Genomic DNA, 18,045 nt, shown 5'->3' on the forward strand with positions numbered 1-18,045 from the left:
ATGAGGTTTTACCTCACCCCAGTTAAAATGGCTTTCATACAGAAATCAACAAACAATAAATGCTTATCAGGATGCAGGAGAAAATGTTCCCTAATCCCCTGTTAGTTGGAATGCAAACTACTACAAACATTGTGGAAGACGGTATGGAGATACCTCAGTAATTTGAAAATAGATCTACCATATGACCCAGCCATCCCACTCCTGGGATTACCCAAACGAAATCAGCATATTAAAGTGTTATCTGTACCCCCATGTTTATTGCAGATCAGTTCACAATAGTTAAGGTATGGAATCAACCCAGATGTCCATCAATTGATGACTAGATAAAGAGAATGTGGGATATATATGCTATGGAATACTACTTAGCCATAAAAAGAATTAAATCCTGTCTTTTGCAACAAAATGGATGCAACTGGAAACGATTATACTTAGTGAAATAAGTTGGTCCCAAAAAAACAAATACCATATGTTTTCGTTATCTGTGGTAACTAATAGAGTACAAAAAATGTAATGTATATGAGCAAAATTGACATTTTGAGAATTAATTATTGTTTATGGCTCTTGTCTGTACTGTTGAAAAACAATGTTTTTTTGTTCTTACTATTTGTTGAAATCATTACTTAGTATTGGGTTAATCTCGTGAGTATAAAATAAAAGTTAAACTATATAATAAGAAAGGAGGTAGAAAGGTAGGAGTATGGGCAGGAGGGAGGGTAAGGTGGGGAGTATCACTATACTACTAAATCTCTACATATAAAATACATGAAACTTGTTCACCTTAAAATAAAACAAAAAATAAAATGATAAAAATGTTTTCACAGTGCCGTACTTTCAATTTTCTTTATAATCACAAGTTTAACCCTCCACTTAATGAATAATTCAACAATTAGTAAGTAGAAAAACCACTGTTCCTCAAGAGAACAGACAAGGGCTATAAACAATAATCAACTTTCAAGATGTCAATTTTGCTTATATACATTACTTTCTCTCTCTCTCTCTCTCTCTCGGTATTCTGCATATTAGTTACCACAAATCAGAGTCTAAGCAACTTACTGTTCTCTGTTGCCCCTTGAAGATGGAAAGGGAAAATACAGCATGGATTTCCTGAAAAACAAATGTGACAAACAGCTTCACCAGAGGCAGTGAAATGATCAGAGACTGAAGTCTTAGCAACGGTAGTAGTTAGTAAACAAGGAAGGATCAGTTTTAAGTTTTGAAGTTGCTTTGATTGAGGATGGTAATGATAATTGCTTGGGCCACCTGGGTTTTTGCCCTAACTACTTTGTTTCATTTCCTAGACTTTGTCAGCCTTATTTTTCTTCACTTATTTGAAAGTGTATTGAAAGTCTATGAACTCCAACCTGAACACCACCCACATTTGGACAATGAGTTCCTGCCCTAAGGGAGTTACTGGACAAACAGTCTTTGTGGCAGGTTCAAATTCCTTTCTTGCTGCAAAGTCTTTGTGTTGTGTAAATCTCATTTAAAATACTTATTTATTTAGATATTTTACTTATTTGAAAAGGCAGAGAGACACGAAAGCAGATTTCTCATCTGCTGGTTCACTTCTTAAAAGTCCACAACAACCAAGGCTGGGCCAACAAGAAGTCCAGAGCCCCGAACTATATCCAGGTCTTCCACCTACTTGAGACATCTGCTGCCTCCCACAGTGCGCATTAACAGGACACTGGAATCAGAAACAAAGCTGGGCTCAAATCCAGGCACTTTGACATGGGATGTGTGCATCCCAAGAGCCATTATAACTGCTAGGCCAAACACCACCCCATGTCTAAATTTCTTATCTGAATTTGGAATCTTGTGTGGATTCTTAAAATTTGCTACACAATATGATCTGATCCCAGACCTCCAATGTTACCAAGTTCGCATAAAACTTACCCTAATCTTAAGGGCCAAGTCTGCTTCTAGTCCCACTTCCCATTACATCTTTTTGTGTGGGCCTTGTTTATGCCAAAACAGACTACAAGCATTGGAGCCACAGGATCTCAATGTTGGCCTGCATAAAACTATCAACAAGGAATTATTCAAGAAAAGAAGGAATGAGGGGATTATACACACACTCTCTGTTCCACTCCTCTGTTGGATTTCACGAGAATGTTATCCCCATAATTTCAACTGGGAAAGCCTCCTCTCTTAATGGTAATAATAAAATAATGTATATCATTATTGAAAAGACACTGGGTATTAAGCATTTGATATAACACTCCATAATTTAGATATGTTTAGCCCTTTTCAATGTTGATGGACATGGAGCTCACATAATACTTGTAGAAGGTCATGAAGCTAGCTTGTGGCAGAGCGAGCATTCAGAACTAGCTCTGTGATTCAGTGGTATTGGCAAGAAGGCAAAACATAAACTGCTACCCCTTGTCTCCCTTCAGAAACAATGGAAAAACTGGGATTGGATCAAAGCACTTTAAGAGAACTCTGTAATGCAGTTAAGAAGTTATACTATCTCAGATGAACGAAAAAGCAACAAAATTGTTTTGAAATGGGTAAGAGTCATTTCACTTTGTCCATGCCATTCGCTTGTCTAAGCCAGCTTAGTTCCATGCCACAAGAGATCCACTTGGTCCATGATTTCTCCCTTTGGGAAAGAATAAGTGAACCATGCACCCAGATCCCCAGCATTTCAGGGCACGTCCCAGGAGACCAGCTTCTCTCTCACCTCCCTCAGCATGTCAAAGCCATACAAACATTCTGGGGGCAGTGAAGGAGAGCAAGGAGGAGTGGGTGGCCCTGATCAGCCATCAGGGATATACAAGACTGTGGAATGTGCACCTTCCTGGGACTTCTCTTTCAGGAGAAAGGAAGAGAAGTGGAGATTGTACCTAGCCTCCCAGTACTCCCCTGTACTCCTTTGGGGAAAGAGGATGGGCAGTTCTCAGCAGCCTGTAAGGCACTGTGGGATTAAGAGAAGGTACACATTCTGAGACATCTACTTCGGGAGGGATGGGGAGAAGTGGAGATTGCACCCAATGTACTGGCATTTCAGACACGGCCTTCAGGGAAAGGAGTAAATGGTCTCAGTGGCCTGCACAGCTGCTTGGGAGAGGTAAAAAGCCTACAACCCAGAATCATGTTCAGGAGGAAGGGAGAAGTGGAGCTTGCACCCCACATCCTGACATTTCAGTGAACTGCCCTAGAGAACAGGGTTGGAGGTTTACAACTTGCAAGATTGAGAAAGGCACATTATCCTGAGGATTGTCCCCCAGGAGGAAGAGAGGGGAGTAGAGCATTCACATCCATAGAAAATGAATGAGTTGGCCGGCGCCACGGCTCAGTAGGCTAATCCTCCGCCTGTGGCACTGGCACCCCAGGTTCTAGTCCCATTCGGGGCACCAGATTCTGTCCCAGTTGCCCCTCTTCCAGTCCAGCTCTCTGCTGTGGCCAGGGAGTGCAGCGGAGGATGGCCCAAGTGCTTGGGCCCTGCACCCGCATGGGAGACCAGGAGGAAGCATCTGGCTCCTGGCTTCCGATCAGCGCAGTGCACTGGCCGCAGCGGCCATTGTGGGGGGTGAACCAATGGAAAAAGGAAGACCTTTCTCTGTGTCTCTCTCTCTCACTGTCCACTCTGCCTGTCAAAAAAAAAAAAAATGAATGAGTGGTTCCTAGAATCTCTATCTGGGCTGACTGGCAGAAGTTTTTGCCAGGTGAAGCCAATTCATGACAACTTCTTGAGATGTTTGCACACTGAAGCAAAGCTATTAGGAACATGAAGAATCAGGGAAGTATTTCTCTTAGTCTGTTTTTGCTGTTATAACAGCCTACTTGAGATGCGGTATTTTATGAAGAACAGACATTTATTGCTTATAGTTCCAGAGGCTAGGAATTTCAAGATTAGTAGGCCTGCATCTGCCAAGACGGTTATTGCTGTGTCATCCTTTGGTGGAAGGCAGAAGGGCAAGAGAGCATGCTCACATGAGAGAGAGAAGAGAAAGGGTCAAACTTGCTTTTCTAGCAAAACCCCCTATCATGGTAAGAAAAAAAATCACTCCTGCAATAATAACATTAATCCATTAACGTAAGAAGAGGCCACATGACCTAAGGCAGCTCTTAAAAGTTCCACTTTGCAATACCATTGTATTGGGGTTTCAGTTTCTAACATATAAACTTTGATGGACACATTGAAACCATAGCAATATTGTATTAACAAGAGGAGAAAATAAATCCATACCAACAAATAAAGAAATAAGGACATAATAATTGCCTGAAAAAGAATTAAAAATAATTGTATGGAAGCAGCTCTGTGAACTACAAGAGAACACAGACAACTAATTGGAAACAGGAATACAAGACATGAGCAAAATGAGAATATCAACAAAGGGATCAAAGCAATAAAAAAATAAAAACAAATTCTGAAACTGGATGAAACAATGACTGAATTTAAAAATTCACTAGTGGAACTAGAGTTGTGACACAGCAGGTTAAGCCACTGCCTGTGATATTGGCATCCTCTATCAGAGTGCAGCTTTGAGTTCTGGCTGCTCCATTTCCAATCCAGCTCCCCAATAATGCACCTGGCAAAACAGTGGAAGATGGCCCAAGAGTTTGGGCCCCTGACACCCATGTGGGAGACTCAGATAAAACTCTTGGCTCCTGGCTTCAGCAGGGCTAGCACTGGCTAATGTGGCCATCTGGGGAGTGAACCAGTGGATGGAAGATTTCTCTCTCTCTCTACCTCTTTCAAAATAAATAATTGTTTGTAACTATAAAACTGCATGGTTCTGCATACATTCCTACGGACTTACTTCTTTTTTTTATAGAAATGGAGTTATGGTGTTTTAAAGATTTCACTCATTTATTTGAAAGTCAGAGTTACACAGAGAGAGAAGGAGAGGCAGAGAGAGAGAGAGAGAGAGAGAGAGAGAGGTCTTCCATCCGATGGTTCACTCCCCAATTGACTGCAATGGCCTGAACTGTGCCGATCCGAAGCCAGGAGCCAGGAGATTCTTCTGGTTCTCCCACATGGGTGCAGGGGCCCAAGGAGTTGAATAATCTTCTACTGTTGTCCCAGGCCATAGCAGAGAGCTGGATCAGAAGTGGAGCAGCTGGGACTCAAACCAGCACCCATATGGGATGCCAGTGCTTCAGGCCAGGGCATTAACCCACTGCGCTGCAGTGCCAACCCCCGGACTTACTTCTAAGGGTACAGTTTAAAAACTTGTCATGGGACTCCAAATCCCATTAAGCTTGGTGGTAAAAATGCCATCTTAAATTGTTAAAGTGATCATATTAAATGTTAATGTGAACATATAGATAGGATTAAGTGTTAAAGTGATCATATAAATAGGATCAAGTATTTGGTAAAAATAATAGATAGAATTAAAAAGGAGAGAATGTTCTTTTTTTTTTTTGGACAGGCAGAGTGGACAGTGAGAGAGAGAGACAGAGAGAAAGGTCTTCCTTTGCCGTTGGTTCACCCTCCAATGGCCGCCGCAGCCAGCGTGCTGCGGCCAGCGCACTGCGCTGATCCAATGGCAGGAGCCAGGTACTTCTCCTGGTCTCCCATGGGGTGCAAGGCCCAAGGACTTGGGCCATCCTCCACTGCACTCCCTGGCCACAGCAGAGAGCTGGCCTGGAAGAGGGGCAACCGGGACAGAATCCGGCACCCCGACCGGGACTAGAACCCAGTGTGCCGGTGCTGCAAGGTGGAGGATTAGCCTAGTGAGCTGCGGCGCCAGCCCATAAGGAGAGAATGTTCTAACATGGGAAGCAGTTCACACAGCAGACTCATAGAATGACAATCACTTTAAGTAACATTCTGACCTCAGAATCAGCCCTTAACTCTTTCTGGTCTGGCTGAAAAGCCCATGAGAACATTTCAGGCATGGAAAGCCAAGACATTGTGGCAAAAAATGTTCTACATGAAGGATCTCTGTGAGTGAGACCCCAGTGGAAAGAAGTGGCCATCAAAGAAAGATGTATTTTTCTCTGATGGGAGGAGAGAACTTCCACTTTGCTTATCTCCAAATACTGACTGAGTTTGTGGACTCAAAATGCTTCCATAGCCTAGGCAGCTCATTTAAACAGCCTTGGGTGGTCACTGATGTCATACATAAGAGTGTTAATTGTTAAATTTATAACAGGAGTCACTGTGCACTAACTCCCCATGCAGGACCTCTGTCCTCAATGAGTTCTATTATGAGTTAACTGTAAAACCAGTTCTCAAACAGTTTGTGTGTGTGTGTGTGTGTGTGTGTGCAAATTGTTGAAATCTTTACTTAGTATAGAGTTGGTCTTCTGTGTACAAAGTTGATTGAAAATGAATCTTAATGGAGGATGGGGACTGGGAAGGGGAGAGGGAGGAGGAGGAGAGGTGGGAGTGTGGGTGGGAGGGTGGGTATGGTAAGAAGAATAACTATATTCCTAAAGTTGTATTTATGAAATTTGTATTCCTTAAAAAATGAAGATTTAAAAATTAAAAAACAAAATAAATAATTAAATCTTCTTTTAATAAAAAGAAATAATGAGATAAAATACTCAAATCTGGGGGAAGAAATGGATATATAGATTCATGAAACCCAAAGGAACCGGTCAGATGAACCCAAAGAAATCGGCACTGCATATAATAAAATTGTCCAAAGTAAAAGACGGGGAAAGGTTACACAATGGACACATATATGGCAGGTAGAAAAAGCACTTCAGAGTTCATGAGCTAAATTGTTGTTTCTTATAAATCTATTATTGAACAGCTTCAGAGAATACTACTGGCAGTTAGTGAGGAACAAAATCCTAGCTGATAAAAATCCAAGTCAAAGTGCACCAGAACCATTTTGCCCTGTTGTCTTTGAGGTCTGTGCCACAAAAATATGATACCGCCTGATATACTTGTGCAGCTCCTCACTGTTTAGAAAAATGTATTCACAACCCTTCTCATTTGGTCTTCACAGCAGCCCTGCAAACAAATAATATATCCAGATCATACAGAGGAGAAAACCGATATTTAAAGAATTCACATGATTTTCCCATTTCTCTCACAATAAGGAAAGGCAGTTCCAGGGCTCCAACACAAGTTTGCTGACTGTCATTCCTTCCGTGTCCCAAAAAGAAAGTTAATAAATACAAACAGGAGCACTTAGTCAAATTGTTGGTTATTTAGGATACAATTTCTTTTTTTTTAAAGATTTTATTTATTTATTTGAGAGGTAGAGTTACTGACAGTGAGAGGAAGAGACAGGAAGAAAGGTCTTCCTTCTGTTGGTTCACTCCCCAAATGGCTGGAGCTTGCCGCTCCGAAGCCAGGAGCCAGGAGCTTCTTCTGGGTCTCCCACATGGGTGCAGGGCCATCCTCTACTGCTTTCCCAAGCCACAGTTGAGAGCTGGATTGGAAGAGGAGCAGCCGGGACTAGAACCGGTGCCCATATGAGATGCTGGCACCACAGGCAGAGCATTAACCTATTGTGCCACAGCGCCGGCCCCAGGGAAACAACTTCTACAGGTTCTTTTCCTAAACAGTAATTTTATAGATAGGTCTCTCTACTTCTCCCTCTCCTTCTCTCCATATGTATACTTTTTAGTAGACCAGAATTTATGCATATCTATGTTTGTGTATATATAAAGAGAAATAAACACATAGAAACATTTTAAGACTTTACAGTCCATATTTTTCTCTTTAGTGTGGGAGTCATTGTGAATGTAGAATGATACTTCCAATTCCAATCCAACACTACAAGGAGCTTCTATCTTCACCCATTTTATAATTCAATCACTTTTCCTCCAGTGAGAAGCATGGTTCCCATCAACATTACCTACTACAATAACATATAAAATAGTTTCCATCTCTAGACTGAAGATATATACATAAAGTAATGTATTCAAAAGTTATTTAGGTTGGTCTTTTTTTAATAAGTGTATTTTTTTAAAGATTTATTTATTTATTTGAAAGTCAAAGTTACACACAGAAAGAGGAGAGGTAGAGAGAGAGAGAGAGGTCTTCCATCCGCTGGTTCACTCCCTAGGTGGCCGCAACTGCTGAAGCTGGGCCAATCCAAAGCCAGGAGCCAGGAGCTTCTTCCAGGTCTCCCATGTGGGTGCAGGAGCCCACGGAGTTGGGCCATCTTCCACTGCTTTCCCAGGCCACGGCAGAGAGCTGGATGGGAAGTGGAGCAGCCGGGACTCTAACCAACGCTCATATGGGATGCCAGTACCGCAGGCAGCGGCTTTACCCACTACGCCACAGGGCCCGGCCCTCATTTATGCTTTTTTAGTGACTAATGATGTTGACTATCATTTCCCGTGCTTATTTGTACTTTCAGCACATAAATTTGTGCATGTCTTGTTGGAATTATTCCTAAATGTTTAATTTTTATTTGATGATTGTAAATGGTGTGTGTTTTTAATTCCGGTTTTCACTTGTTAATTGCTAATATATAAAAATACAGTTGCTATTTATTTTATCCTGTGCCAGTCATTTGGACCTTGTAAGGTGCTATACTTACAAGTTCTTGTTATTATGGTAGATTCTGTGGAATTTTATATTTAGACAATATGACATCTGCAAATAGCAGAAGTGTTATTTCGACCTTTCTAATATGTATTTCTTTTATTTCTTGTTCTTATCTTTTGTACAGTATAGGGCTTCCAGCAGTGTAATGAGTAAGTGGTAAGAGTAGACATCCTTGTCTTGTTATGTTCTAGGGGGAAAGCAATCAGAATTTTAGCACTAAGACGTTAGAAGTTGGGTTTTTTTAGATGTTCTTTTTCAAGTTGAGATTGTTTTCATCTATTCTTAGCTGGGTGAGAGGTTTCGTTTTTAAATAATGAATGAGTATTGAGTTTTGTCAAATGATTTTTCTGAATCAATTGCTATGATTGAGCATTTTTTTCTTTAGCTTCTTAATCTGGTGGATTCCATTGATTTTTGAGTATTGAATCAGTCTTATAGTTCCAGAATGAACTCCGTTTTGCTTCTGGTATTGTTTTACATATTATGGGATTCAATTTGGTATATTGAGTTGAAGGTTTTTGTTTAAGTTTATGTGAGATACAGGTCTATAGTGTTCTCCTTTTTGTAATGTCTTTGTATATTCCTGGAATCAGAGTGATACTACCCTCACAAAGTGACTCAAGAAGTTTTCCCTCCACATCTTGATGGTAATTCTTTATATGTTTGGCAGAATTCTCTGGAGCTTGAGATTTATGAGAGTTTTAAAATTAAAAATTCATGTCCTTTAGTAGGCATAGGAGTATTGATATTATCTGTTTCAACTTGGGTGAGTATTGGTAGTTTGTAGGATATGAATAATTGATATATTTATTCTAATTGTCAAAATTTTGAGCATAGATTATTATGCTGTTGTTGTCAGCAGAGTTTGTAGTGATATTTCCTCTCTCATTTCTGATATTGGTAATTTGTGTCCTCTCTCTTTTTAGTTCAGCCTGTCAAGAGATTTATCAATTTTATTGGTCTTTTAAAAGAACCAGATCTGTGATTAATTGATTTTCTCCATTCAGTTTTTTGATTTCTACTCTTCTCTTTACTATTCTTCCTTATTCTTGCTTTGAGTTCGTTTTGCCCTTCCTTTACGTTTATTGAGATGAGAACTTGTATTATTGATTTGAGAGCTCTCTTGTTTTCTATGCATTTTTAGTGCTATAAATTTCCCTCTCTGCACTGTCTTAGCTGCATCCCACAAATTTTTCATTTAGTTCAATGTAGTTTCAATGTCTTTTGAGATTTTTCCTGAAGCCATTAGATCTTTTTAATGTGTTTTGTTTAACTGCCAGTGCTTAGAGGTTTTTCCTTTTAGCTCTTCACTGCTAAAATCATTATGGTCAGAGAATAATCCAGGTATGATTTCAAGTCATTTCCATTTTTTAAGGTTTGTTTTATGACTAAGGATGCTGTCTGTTTTGGACAATGTGCCATATGCTTTTTTTTTTTTACAGGCAGAGTGGACAGGGAGAGAGAGAGAGAGACAGAGAGAAAGGTCTTCCTTTGCCATTGGTTCACCTCCAATGGCAGCTGCGGCCGGAGTGCTCCGGCCGGCATATTGCACTGATCCGAAGGCAGGAGCCAGGTACTTATCCTGGTCTCCCATGCAGGTGCAGGGCCCAAGCACTTGGGCCAACCTCCACTGCACTCCCTGGCCATAGCAGAGAGCTGTCCTGGAAGAGGGGCAACCGGGACAGAATCTGGTGCCCTGACCGGGACTAGAACCCGGTGCACCGGCGCCGCAAGGGAGAGGATTAGCCTAGTGAGCCGCGGCGCTGGCCGCCATATGCTTTTTAAAAGGAGGTATGTCTACCAATGCAGGACAAAGTGTTAGATTCAGGTGGATGTGGTTGCATTAGTTTTCTATGGCTGCAGTAACAAATTATCATGAACTTAATAGCTTAAAACAAAACAAATTTATTATCCTAACAGTTCTTTCATTCAAAAGTCTGAAATGAGTCACACAGGGCTAAAAGCAATGAGTTAATGGGGTTGTGTTCCTTTCTAGAGGTTCTAGGGGGAAATCCATTACTTTGTTCTTTCTGTCTTCTAAAGGCTGTCCACATTCCTTGGCTTGCAGTCCTTTTGTTCCACCTTCAAAGTCTGCTGTGAGCTGAGCCCTTTTCATTTAACATCACTGTGACCTCTCCTACCTAATTTTTGTACATTTAAGGACTATTGTTATTATATTTAGCCTGTATAGACAATCAAGAATTATCCTTCTATTTTAAAGTCAACTGGTAAGCAACCTTAATTCCATTGGTTACCTTAATTTCTCTTTGCAACAGATTCAGATTCTGGATATCAAAACATGGATATCTTTGGGAAGCTATTATCCTGCCTACCACAATGATTTTTTGTTGTTCTTCTGTGTGCACACTGATTTCATTTCTTTCTTTTAAAGCTTTATTTATTTATTTATTTATTTGAAAAGCAGAGTTCCAGAGAGAGAGAGAGAGAGAGAGGAGACACACACAGAGATCTTCTATCTGCTGGTTCCCCCTGCAAATGGCCAGGGCTGGACCATGCCAAAGCTAGAAGCCAGGAGCTTCTGGGTCACCCTTGCGGGTGCAAGGGCTCAAGCACTTGGGTCATCCTCCACTGCTTTCCCAGGTGCATTAACAGGGAGCTGGATGGGAAGTGGAGCAGCCAGGACTTGACATCATCCATATGGGATGCAAGCACTGCCTACGGTAGCCTAAGCCACTGTGCCACAGTGCTGGCCCTCATGCTCTATTTGTTGACTTGTTTATTCCTCCTTTAAGTTCTTTCAGTTTTTGGTTCATGTATTTTGAAGCTCTGCTTGTTGGTGTGCAAATTCAGGATTACTTTGTCACCTTGATGTATTGAATTTTTTATCATTGTGAAATGTTTCTCTCTATCCCTGATAATATTTGCTCTGAGATCTACTTTCTCTCTTTAATATTGCCACTCCTGCTTTCTTTTGATTAATGATTATATAATATACCCTCTTCTGTCCTTTCACTTTCAACTGCCCTATTTCAGTATATTTAAAGCGATTTTTTTTTGTGGAAAGCACATAGTCCAGCCGTATTAATTCATCCACTCTGCCAGCCAGTCTCCCTATATTTACATCTAAGAAAACAGGAATGCACTGGGACGTGAGTCTTCTGTTTTACTTATTTCGTTTTTGCTCGTTCTCTTTTTTACCTTTTTAGAGTCCAGGTCTTTATTCTTACACTTAGTATGCCATGAATTCATAAGGAATGGGTTCTAGCAGCTCAGACTCCTTTCCATGTGTTTTGACAAAGTGGGCTCTGGGTGGAGCAGGCCGGTGCTTCCGTTGAACCCAGATGCCTTTCTCTTTGGGTTCCTCCTTTTTCTGATCATTTTCGTTTGCGTGTTTCAGGAAGCTATCTTGGTTTTTAGAGTGCATCATATAGTCAATATCCACATTAACTCTCTTGGCAAGAATGTTGCCCTTATTTGTTTACAATAATGCCAACAGCATGCTGGGTAACATTGTAAGCTCTCTCAATTTTGATATGGTAATATTTATGGGGCATTCCTGTTTGAACAGTACTCATTCCCTTGATGTCTACAATATCACTTTTTTGTAGGTGTACATGGAACAACCCCATGTTTTATAAAAGGCCTGGGGATCATGCATTGGGTGCCTCTCTTCTTTCCCTTTGTGTTCATCATCTTGATGAAATGCCGAAAGATGGCGATTCAGGCCAAAAGGAAGTTTCATTCTCTTTTTATTGAAGTACAACTTACATTATTTCAAACTTACCATTTTCATTTTAATTCAGTGGCATTTTGTATATTCATGGTATTGTGTAACCAAATCTCTATGTAGTTCCAAAAAACTTCATCCCTGCTTAAAGAAACCTTATGCCCTTAAGTAGTCATTTCCTATTTACTTCTCCTACCTTCTTCACCCCAACCTTAGCTGTGGTGAACACCAATTTATCTTCAGTCTTCATGTACGTATCTATTCTGGGTATTTCAAATAAATGGATATATGCTGATTTCTTTCACTCATCATAGTGTTTTTAAGGTTCATCCAAGTGCAGCATGAGTCAGTATTCATTTTTTTTTTAGCATGAACTTTTATTTTTAATTGACAAAGGGTGCAATGAGATGCTTGGACATTTGTATACATTGCACACTGATTATATCAAACTAAAATATCTATCAACTCACATACATATTATTTTTATAATGACAGTGTTTAAAACCTATTCTTTTAGCAATTTAGAAATACACAATACATTAGTAACTATGGTACTCATGATATGTAATAGATCTCAAGAATTGATTGCTTCTGCCTAACTGGAACACTGTACCTTTTGTTCAACATCTTCCCATTTCTCATGTCCCTTCCCTAGTCTCTAGTAACCACCATTCTACTCTCTTTCCACATATAAGTGACATCATGCAGTATTTTATCTTTCTGTTCCTTGCTTTTTTTTTTAACGTAGCATAATGTCCTCTAGGTTCATCCATATTTCAAAATTAAAGGATTTCTGGGGTCGGTGCTGTGGCATAGTGGGTAAAGCTGCCGCCTGCAGTGCTGGCATCCCATATGGGTGCTGGTTTGAGACCTGGCTGCTCCACTTCTAATCCAGCTCTCTGCTATGGCCTGGGAAAGCAGTGGAAGATGGCCCAAGTCCTTGGGCCCTTCCACCTACCTGAGAGACCTGGAAGAAGCTCCTGGCTCCTGGCTCCTGGCTTTGGCTTGGCCCAGCTCCAGTCATTGCGGCCATTTGGGGAGTGAACAGCAGATGGAAAATATTTTCTTGTTTCTCCTTTTCTCTCTGTAACTCTGCCTTTCAAATAAAGAAAATAAATTTTCAAACTTGAATTGAATCTGTAGATCATGATGGGCAGCATGGCTATTTTGATAATATTAATTCTTCTACTTCATTCATTTGTGTCTGCTAAAATTTCTTTCATTATATATTTCATAGCTTTCAGCATGCAGACCTTTCAACTCCTTGGTTAGATTTTCCAAAATATTTTTGTTTGTAGCTATATTAAATGGAGTGGCTTTCTTTGTTCCCTTTTTGGATAGTTCCATACTCATATATAGAAATGCTACTGGGGCCAGTGTTGTATCATGATGGGTGAAGCCACTGCTTGTGATGCCAGCATCCCATATGAGTACCAGTTTGTGTCCCAGCTGCTCCACTCCTGATCCAGCTCCCTGCTAATGGCCTGGGAAAAGCAATGGAAGATGACCCAATTGTTTGGACCCCTGCCCCCAATGTAGGAGACACAAATGAAGCTCTTGGCTCTTGGCTTCAGCCTGGTGCAGTGTTGGCCATTGTGGCCACCTGGGGAGTGAATCAGCAGATGGAAGATCTCTCTCTCTCTCTCCCTCTCCCTCTCTCTGTCTCTCTCTCTGTCTCTCCCTCTCTCTCTCTCTCTGTTACTCTGACTTTCAAAATAAATAAATACATCTTCTTTTTTTAAAAAAGGCACTAATTCTTGTATGTATATTTTGCATCCTGAAACTGTAATACATTTGTTTATTAGTTCTAACCATCTGCAAGCAGCAACAATTAATACTTGCTTTCCAGTTTGGATGCCACACTTTTGGTGGGGGCCTAATTGCTCTGACTAGAAATTCCAGAACTATCTAAGAATAGAATGGTAAAAATGGGAAATGCTTATCTCGTTTCTGATTTTAGAAGAAAAGCTTTCAACTTTTTCCTGTTTCAGTGCAGGTTTATCATATGTGGTATTTACTGTGTCGAGACACAGTCCTTCTGTGCTCAACATCTTTTTTAAATTATGAATGGATGTTGAATTTTTCAAATGTTTTTTCTCATGTATTTGGAATGATCACACGGTTTTTCTTCACTTTGTTAATGTGGTATATCTCATCTGTTGATTTTCATATGGCGAACTACCCTTGCCTCTCAAGGGTAGATCCCACTTGGTCATGGTGTGTGATCATTTAATGTGTTGTTGAATTTAATTTACTGGTATTTTATTAAGTATTTTTACATTTTTGTTCATTGGGGATATTGGCCTATAATTTTCCTCTTCTGTGTCTTTGATATCAGGGTAAGGCTGGCCCTATGAAATGAATTTGAAAGTGCTCACTTCTCTTGCAGTTTTTTTTTTTTTTTGAAGAGTTAAGAAAAATTGTCCTTCAAAAACAAAAACTGAGACAGTTCCTTACCATTCAACATCTTTTGTTATGTTTGAAAGACTAATTCATAGAGTCATTTAAACTATCTGATTGTTTATGTATTTTGTGGATATAGTGTAGTTCTAATTTATATTTTTATTTGGTAGATTTATATAGTGCCTTTGATCTCTAGAGCATCCTTACTTTTTAGGACATAATGGAAAAAAAAACGATGCATTTTTCTATGAAGCTTTCTGTTATGGTTTATTCTTATTTCACATTCATCTCAAATGACAAACAACGAATGTCTGGGCCATTTACTAAGCCAAAATTCTCTGACTCAAGTTTTCTCACTACAGCAGTTATAGTCCTGAGCACTAGTCTATAAAAACCTGTAAAACTAAAAAGCATTATTATTCATTAATTAATAACTCTCCCAAAAACTCTACCAAACCTTACACTGTGTTCTCAGGTGCCACTCTTGAATCTAACATTAAAATGTTGAACTGATTTTTCTTTCCCCTGAAATGACTCTTGTTTTAGAAGCGCATTTCAAAATCTTTGTTTAATAACTCATCAGACTTCTTCCAGCCTCTGCATCCCAGGACACATAGGCCACCATTTTCGTAGTAATTATGCAGAGGATCTGGAGGAAAGATTTGGGTGTCCGAGTGATGCCATTACAAAAGAATCACTTGTACACTGAACAGTTGAAAGAGAAATGGGTCAAGTTTCCCAGGTTAATCTTCCTCAGACTTGAACTCGTTGTTTAGGTCCATATGTGGTTTGATGAAGAAATTGGAAGTGGGAGGTATTAGGTGTATCGATTTTCTATCATCTCTCAAGTAGGAAAGGAGCAACATTTTCATATCATCATATACTCTGCAGGTCTGGAAGAACAAAGGAGCCTCAGAGACCATCTCTTCAACCCCCTCGTCTGATGCTAGAATCTCCTTTACAACAGCACATCACCTGCAATGACAGTTCCTCAAGCAAACTCCATTTTCCCGACATGCAATATCTCTAGGCTTCCATTCAGTTGTTCTAGTTATATTCCATGGGGCCATTCAGAAAGAGACTAATGCCTCTTCCACAGGCAATTACACAGCTGCCATATCCTCCACATTACAGCATCTCTAGGTTGATCATCCCGAGTTTCAAGTGTTCCTCCTCTGATGGTGGAGGCACTTAATAAATATGTGTGGAATAAATTAATGAATCAGTGATGACCTTTCTCTGAATATATTCCAGTTTGTCTACATAATTTTAAAAAAATTAATATTAATGGAGTGCTTACTCTGCACTACTTCATTTAATCTTTACTATAGCCTGATTAGTATCTGTATTGTAAAGTTGAGGAAATGGAGACAGAAGAGACTAAGTCATTTGTTCAAAGTCATAGAATTAGAAATTATTAACTTGAATATACTTGAAATAAGGTGTTGATTACAATAAATTTCCCCACTAAACTAGAGTATTTTTGCTTATTACTTGTTAAACTTCTTATTTGGTAAAGTATTAAGCCTTTTTACTATAATATAATTTTAAATATGTTATCTCAAAAACTAAAAAAGACAAGAAAGGGGAAAGAAAAGAGGGTGGGAGGGAGGGGGGAGGGAGGGAAAAAGGGAATATCAAGATGCTTTTAGAATAGTATCCACAAATCATATTGAATCTGTTAAAAACTAATTAAAATCAAAATTAAAAATAATGGACCTGCACTGTGGTGTAGGAGGTAAAGCCACTGCCTGACATGCTGGCATCCCATGGGGTGCAAGTTCTAGTCCTGGCTGCTCCACTTCTGATCCAGCTCTCTGCCATGGCCTAGGAAAGCAGTAGAAGATGACCCATGTGCTTGGGCCCCTGCACAAGGTGCTGGCTCCTGGCTTTGGATCAGCCCAGCTCTGGCCATTGCAACCAATTGGGGAGTAAACCAGCGGATGGAAGAGCTTTCTCTCTCTGCCTCTGCCTCTCTGTAACTCTGCCTTTCAAATAAATAAATAAATCTTTAAGTAATAATAATAATAATAAAGTTCATATTACACTATTCTGCATTCTTGAGAGTGTTTCTCAGTAATTAATACCAATATCCTAGCCGGCGCCATGTCTCACTAGGCTAATCCTCCACCTTGCGGCACTGGCACACCAGGTTCTAGTCCCGGTAGGGGCGCCAGATTCTGTCCCGGTTGCCCCTCTTCCAGGCCAACTCTCTGCTGTGGCCAGGGAGTGCAGTGGAGGATGGCCCAAGTGCTTGGGCCGTGCACCCCATGGGAGACCAGGATAAGTACCTGACTCCTGCCATCAGATCAGCGCAGTGCACCGGCCGCAGCACGCCTGCCACAGCGGCCATTGGAGGGTGAACCAAAGGCAAAAGGAAGACCTTTCCCTCTGTCTCTCTCACTATCCACTCTGCCTGTCAAGAAATTTAAAAACAATACCAATATCTGGGGCGAAGCCAAGATGGCAGAATAGTGAGGGCACACACTGATAGTCCAGGAAAAGATAGTTTAATAAAAGTGGATTTACTGTAGTCTCATGGAAAGGCTCAGGAAAAAAATTACAGAGGAAACTCTTCCGGATCTAGTGGATGTGACATGTAGGACCTACAGGGAGAGCAAGGACGCCCACGGCTCGGAAGCCCAGCCACGGAGTTTGCACACCAGCACTGGAAGAGGAGCTGAGACAAAAACCTCAGTAGCCCGAGACATTGGCAGGGAAATGGCAGAAAGAGCCTAAAGGGAATGAGGCTTGAAGCCCTGCTGGGGAAAGTTCACCAGACTGGAGGAGAGAAAAAATGAATAAATAAGGGGAACCGGCACAGACACGAGCCTCTCTCTCCACTCACCTTACAAAGCCGAGCAAGACAAAGAGCAGGCGCCATTTTGGACATACGTAAAGCAGTGCCCGCCATCGGGCAAGCAGAAACACCTGACTCTGGTGGGGAAACATAACAGGAGGTTAGGACCTAGTGAAGGTGTGGAGCTATTTAACTGAGACTGTGAGAATCTGAGGGTGGGCGAGATAACTCACAGAGTACACAAACTCAGTAACTTTCGCAACCTGGTGGGAGCCTGCAGAGAAATTTGAGACCACACTGAGGGCTGCATAGACCCTTTGTGTGGTCCTTGGGGTAGAGCAGACGAAACCCACAGGGGCCAGATATCATACATCAACTACCCTCAATTCCACTCAGCTGTGCGGAATTACTTCCCTTCTGAGTCAAAAAAAAAAAAAAAAAAAGCAAGTGAGCAAGCGAGAGAGAAAGATAGAGAGAACAACCTGGGTGAGTCACCTTTGGCACACCCTTAACCCTGAAGAACCAAAGAGAGCTCTCTGGCCACACCACACCCATCACAGCCTCTAAGGATCCATCAAAAATAGACCACTTAATCCAGAGTCATAGTATAATGAGAAAAACCACTACAGCGAAGAAAGCAAAGAATATCTCCACAGTGCCAAACAACAAATGCAGAAACCGAGGAAA

General features: G+C 40.7%; 1 pseudogene; it reads left to right on the forward strand.

Annotated features, from left to right (window-relative positions):
* Window positions 1–16,129, forward strand: part of LOC127484906 (transmembrane emp24 domain-containing protein 4 pseudogene) — a 67,686-nt pseudogene extending 51,557 nt beyond the window's left edge.
* The last annotated feature ends 1,916 nt before the right edge of the window (window positions 16,130–18,045 follow it).

The sequence above is a fragment of the Oryctolagus cuniculus genome, chromosome X (assembly GCF_964237555.1).
Source record: "Oryctolagus cuniculus chromosome X, mOryCun1.1, whole genome shotgun sequence".
Taxonomy (NCBI): Eukaryota; Metazoa; Chordata; class Mammalia; order Lagomorpha; family Leporidae; genus Oryctolagus; species Oryctolagus cuniculus.